Genomic DNA, 6,000 nt, shown 5'->3' with positions numbered 1-6,000 from the left:
CTCCCTAAAAGATCGCGTCTCTCCTTAAACTTCGGAGTGGTAGACCCAGGATGGAGACCACATGCTGGTCTCCACTACACACGTATGATCCTGGCAGTCTCCGTTTTGGGCCTGAGCATCAGGTTCAAGATAGAGATATTGGCCCAGCGCTAGAGGCTATAAATACCCTCTTTCACTAGATGGTCAGGTAACTTCATTCATTCTCACTCCTACCTTGTACTTACACTCTGATTGCTCTCTCTTCTTACTTTGGCATCAGAGTACCTTGTAGGTACACCGCCCAGTTCACCAGAAGTCTAGTTCGTTGCAGACCATGAAGATCTGTTTGATCAGGTACGATGACTCTTCATAACACATAAATTAAATCTCATAGTTCATGAGTGATAACATCATAACATCAACAACAAAATCCTTTGAAAAGGTAATTCACCAAAAATGAAATTCAAACTCAAATAGTCAAAGTGAACATAATATTTCTAAAACATAACTATCCCATTCCTGATGTCACGTATCAAAGCAAGACTCGCTTCAATCTAAACAAACGGTAAAAGGGCGCCATGAAGCTATTTCCTAACCTCAACGGACTACTCCTGATTACCTGCGCATTACCCGCGTGGAGGAAACATTCAAACAGAAAGGGTGAGTATTTCATAATTATTATATAAGACATAAGGAATAGATATAATAGTGGTATATAAATAACCAATCACACATATATTTATACGACATATTCGTTATGTTCACATACTTACCCATACCTGCACATCATCACCTATTCACAACATCATCTCATGATTCAATCACAATTATCACTTATGTTATTCACACATGAATAATCAAACATAATCATTTCACAACATGTCACAACAATGCAATGCAACAACAATGAACTCATGCATGTGGTACCAATTCATCACTGATGACTCAGTCATCATTCTCCAAAGATACCCACCATAGGATCGATTCCCGCTTGGAGCCGGAGCACATCAACAAATTTCACTCAATTCGTACAAAGATATTAAGGACTGTCACTGGACCAATGGTCCTACAACATCACTGGACTTATCGTCCTACAAATATGCTATGAATACATGATGCTCAACTTCACAAAATCAATGACCACGACTAATAAAGATGTCATCATCCTTCATGTACTCATCAAAGTCATGTCATCATTCAAACATACAACATCACAAGCATCTTGGTCAACTCAACACACAATCATCAATTAATCATGTTATCAATCAATACAACGACATTCATCACAATTCGAGTATATAAACACAAGAATTTACAACATCAAGTTACATACAAATTTCATTCTAAACCTACCCAAACATGCACATTAAGTTCCAGAAAATTCTAAAAAATTAGAATAAAATATAAGCTTCCTAATTCTGAAATCATTTTCCAAAAATAATAATTTTTGTCCCAGTATACCGCGCTATGCGGCCCTCCTCTTGCGCTAAGCGCACTCCTTACTGCCTCAACTCCCATCTTTTTCTCAAACTCATGCTAAGAGGGCCTTACTGCGCTAGTGATGCCTAAAAATCCAGGTTATCTCTCACCTCTTTATCATCCATTTGAATCACATGTGAAGGATTCAAAACATACCTCCTCAACTGAGATACATGAAACACATCATGGAGATTTACGAGCAATTAGGACAATGCAATCCGATATGCCACCCCACCTATCCTCTCTGAAATCTAATAAGAATCAATGAAATGGGGGGTAAGCTTCCTCGAATTCAAAGCTCCACCTACACCAATTATCGGAGTAACTCTAAAAAACACATGATCGTTCACCTGGAACTCAAGTGCTTTCCTCCTCTTATCATAATAACGCTTCTGAAAAATCTGAGAAGTTTTCATCCTCTCTCAGATCATCCTTATCTTTTTAGTCATCTCTTGCACAATTTCAGGTATGAGCACCGCACTCTCGTCCGATTCATACCAACACAACGGAGTTCCACACTTCCTACCATACAACGCTTCATACGACACCATACTGATACTTGTATGAAACTATTGTTGTAGGTAAACTCAATTAATGGAAGATGGATATCCCAAGCCCCTCATTGGTCTAACATACAAGCCCTCAACAAATCCTCTAATGATTGAATAGTCCCTTTATTCTGACCATCCGTCTGCGGATGATACGCCAAACTCAACCTCAAAGTAGTACCCAAAGCATCTTGCAAACTCTTCCTAAACATCAACATAAACCTTGGATCTCTATCCGAAACAATACTCGACGGTATCCCGTGCAACTTTACGATCTCCTCGATATACATCTCATCCAACTTAGAAATAGGATGGCTAATCTTCTTTGGTAAGAAATGAGTCGACTTAGTCAACCTATCCATAATCATCCAAATAGAATCATTGCCTTTAGCTGTCTTCGGTAAACTCATCACAAACACCATGGAAATACTATCCCACTTCCATTCTAGAATATTTAATAGTTGCATTAGCTCAGAAGGCTTCTGATGTTCCAAATTTGAATTCTGACAAGTTAAGCAAGCATAAACAAACTCAGCAACATCTTTCTTCAGATCAGGCCACCAAAATAATCTCTTTAAGTCTTGAAACATCTTTGTAGCACCTAGATGAATATTTAAACCACTTCTATGTACTTCTTCAAGGATACTCTTCTTATGTTTTGGAAAACCTGAATACACACTCTATTCCCAAATCTCATCACGCCATTTTCATCAAGTCAAAATTCCCCTCTTTTATCTTGGTTAATCAAAGTTAGTTGCTCAACCAGTTTCAAGTCGAATTTATTTCCTTCTCGAATCTCTTCAAGAATTCCACTCGTCAACTTCAACATTCCTAATTTCCCACTATTAGGAGTTGATTCGCATACCAAACTCATATCTCAGAATTGTTCAATTAATTCCAACTCATGCACCATCATCATCGACATATGCAAGGACTTTATACTTAATGCATTAGCTACCACATTTGCTTTACCAAGGTGGTAACTCAAATCAAAATCATAGTCTTTTAACAACTCGAGTCATCTTCTCGGCCCCATGTTCAATTCCTACTGATCAAACAAGTACTTCAAACTTTTGTGATCACTAAACACTTCAAGTTTAGATCCAAAAAGATAATGTCTCCAAATTTTTAAAAACAAATACCATAGCGGCCAACTCAGTCATGCGTAGGAAAATTCCTCTCATGAATTTTAAGTTGTCTCGAAGCATAGGCAACCACTTGTCCATTTTTCATCAACACACCTCCAAGACCCATCTTCGCCATATCACAATACCCCACAAAAGAGTCACTCAGATTAGGAAAAATTAATATCGGAGTGGTCGTTAACTTCTTATTTAATTCTATAAAACTTTCTTCACACGCAACATCCCATACATAAGCTTGACCTTTTCGAGTCAACTGAGTTAACGGTAATGCCAAATTAGAAAATCCTTCAATAAACCTTCGATAGTAACCAACTAAACCAAGAAAACTTATAATCTAAGTCACAGACTTCGAAGTTTCCCATTGCAATACAGCATCAACCTTAGAAAGTTCCACATCAATTCCACCACTAGAAATCACATGGCCAAGAAAACTCACTTCCTTCAACCAAAACTCACACTTTGACAGCTTGGTGTTGTACCTCAATTTTTGACCATTGAGATCCCACCATATCCTAGATAGTAGGATCATTATTATCATCATTATTATGCATATTTCATTTGTTAACCAAATATACAAAAAAATGTGTTTGTTGCTTGTGTCTCAAGACAGACAATTGATCAAGAAGAGACTAGGAAAATTAGGGTTTTGAGGCCCACAAGGAAGTTCAACATTATCCTATGATTCAAAGGGTTTTATCATCAATATCTAAGTCCAAGAATAGCCCAGATCAAGATCAACAACTCTCAAGATCACCTGAGCCCCAAATTAGGCTTTTGACCTAGTTCCACTAGAGGGTTGACTTTTAATCAGGACATGGTTCCAAGGCTCAAACCATGATTCCAGGGCATCCAAATCAAACTTATAATCCATTCATATCTTTCATTTGAAGAGGAGACCTTGATTCATTTGGAAATCATAAAACTACAGTTCATCTGGAAAAGTCAATTGTGTGGGTCAACCATTGAGTTTTGAGAAAAATGGTCAATTATGAACTTTTGAAGATTCAAATCATCATCAAATGATTACTGAAGACATTTGACCAAGAAAAATCAAGAAAATTCATCAAGAATCAAAAAGTCAACAAAAGTCAAAATTAAGGTCTTAAGTGAATTTTGACCTCATTTTGGGAACTTTAAATTTTGCCTACAAACTCAAAAATCTCCCAACAGGAAAGTTGTAGATCTTGATCCAAAAAAAACTTTGTCACTAATAAAGTTTTCATTAAAAATGATTACTTTGAGAGATATGAAATTTTGAAGATTATGTTTAAAAGACTTAGAGAAATTTCAAGTGTTTTTACTTGATTTTCTCCATGATCCAAAAAGAGCTTGAGAAAACTTTTGACAAATGAATTGAAGTATGTAGCAAGGGCTTTCCAAAGATACCACTAGCATGAAAATCCATGGCTTGATCAATGAGTTATGATTTTGTGAAGAAGACACCATAAACACTTGAATTCAAGCCATTTCCATGAAGAACACAAAGAAGAAGTTTGAGATTTGTTTCAAATCTGTGGGAATCTTCAATACAACGATTTTAACTTATTCAAGAGGCCATAATCAGAAGATTACACTCTCTTTGGAGCTATGGACTAAGTGTTTTATGCATTGTCCAAGTTTCATGCCATTTATGAACTAAAATCACCACTTCCATTTTGGAAAAGCTAGCTTTATGCACAAAGTCAATGCATTGAGCCTCTAAATTGTTTCTTCTGCAGAAAAAGCAAATTGAACACCACAAGCAAGCCTCCAAAGTTCAGAAGAAAGTCACACAAGCATGCTTGAACTTGTACCTTGCCCTTGAAACCACAATTTTCTCATTTCTTCACAAAGAAGCAACATGGTACAAGATCACATGTGAGCTTCAAACTTCTCAATTCTTTCCCTCCACAAACCCTAATCCTTTCCTATAAATAAAGGGCATTGGCCATTGCATCAAATACACCATAATTCTCCAAGTGACCATACAACTTGAAATTCTCCTTCTTTCTAACTTTGCATTTTTCAAGTCATTTTGAGTTCCACAAGTTCTGGGTGTCAACCAAGATTTCAAACAACTTCTAAACATCATTTAGAAGCTTTCCATACCTTCCATAGTCCCTCAAAACCTCTCTAACCAAAAAACACCTTTCAACCTCCATTAAAGCTTCATTCAACCTCATAAGTTGTCAAAATCAAAACCAAACACTTCCCTACTAAATTAACCTTTCAAATAGCTTCTATATCACATATAGAAACTATCCAAAACCTTTAAACACTTACCAAAGTCCCCAAACAGAAAATCACTTTTCAAAACTCCATTAAAATACCTTTTTGAACCAAAGTTTGGATTTTGAAATTGACTCGTGCATTTCTTGATTTTTTATATTGGATACCTTCTATATCACATATAAAAGCTATCCAAACACCTGTTTTGGATCTGTAACACTTGGAACTACAAGTTCCAGGCATAACTTTTTGTGTTTGTAGGTGGTATCGGGTTTGAAGAAGGAGAGGTGATCAATCCATTCTAAGTGCCCAGAAAGCTTCCTTGGAAATCACTAAAAGATTCCAAATAGTTGGAGCATCCCAGAAACACCTCAAAGTAAGATTTTGATCTCCAATTTCAGAGGTATTTTTCTTGAATTCGTGCATACTTGTTTGAGTATTTTTTTGATCATTTCTTGATACCATTCTGTTTAGAATCATGTAGGGAATGAAATCCTTAAGGTTTTGGGGCTTGATTATGTGTTTACAGAATTTAATTTGAAATTTAAATTTTAGGGTTCATCACTAAATCTCAACAATTATCATGTTTGATTGTGTTTTAGTTGTTGTTAATTACATGGTTGAAATTGTGGTTAAATTCT

Source organism: Vicia villosa, unplaced genomic scaffold (genome assembly GCF_029867415.1).
Source record: "Vicia villosa cultivar HV-30 ecotype Madison, WI unplaced genomic scaffold, Vvil1.0 ctg.001178F_1_1, whole genome shotgun sequence".
Lineage (NCBI taxonomy): Eukaryota > Viridiplantae > Streptophyta > Magnoliopsida > Fabales > Fabaceae > Vicia > Vicia villosa.
The sequence above is the reverse complement of the archived record's forward strand: the minus strand, read 5'-3'. Positions refer to the sequence as shown.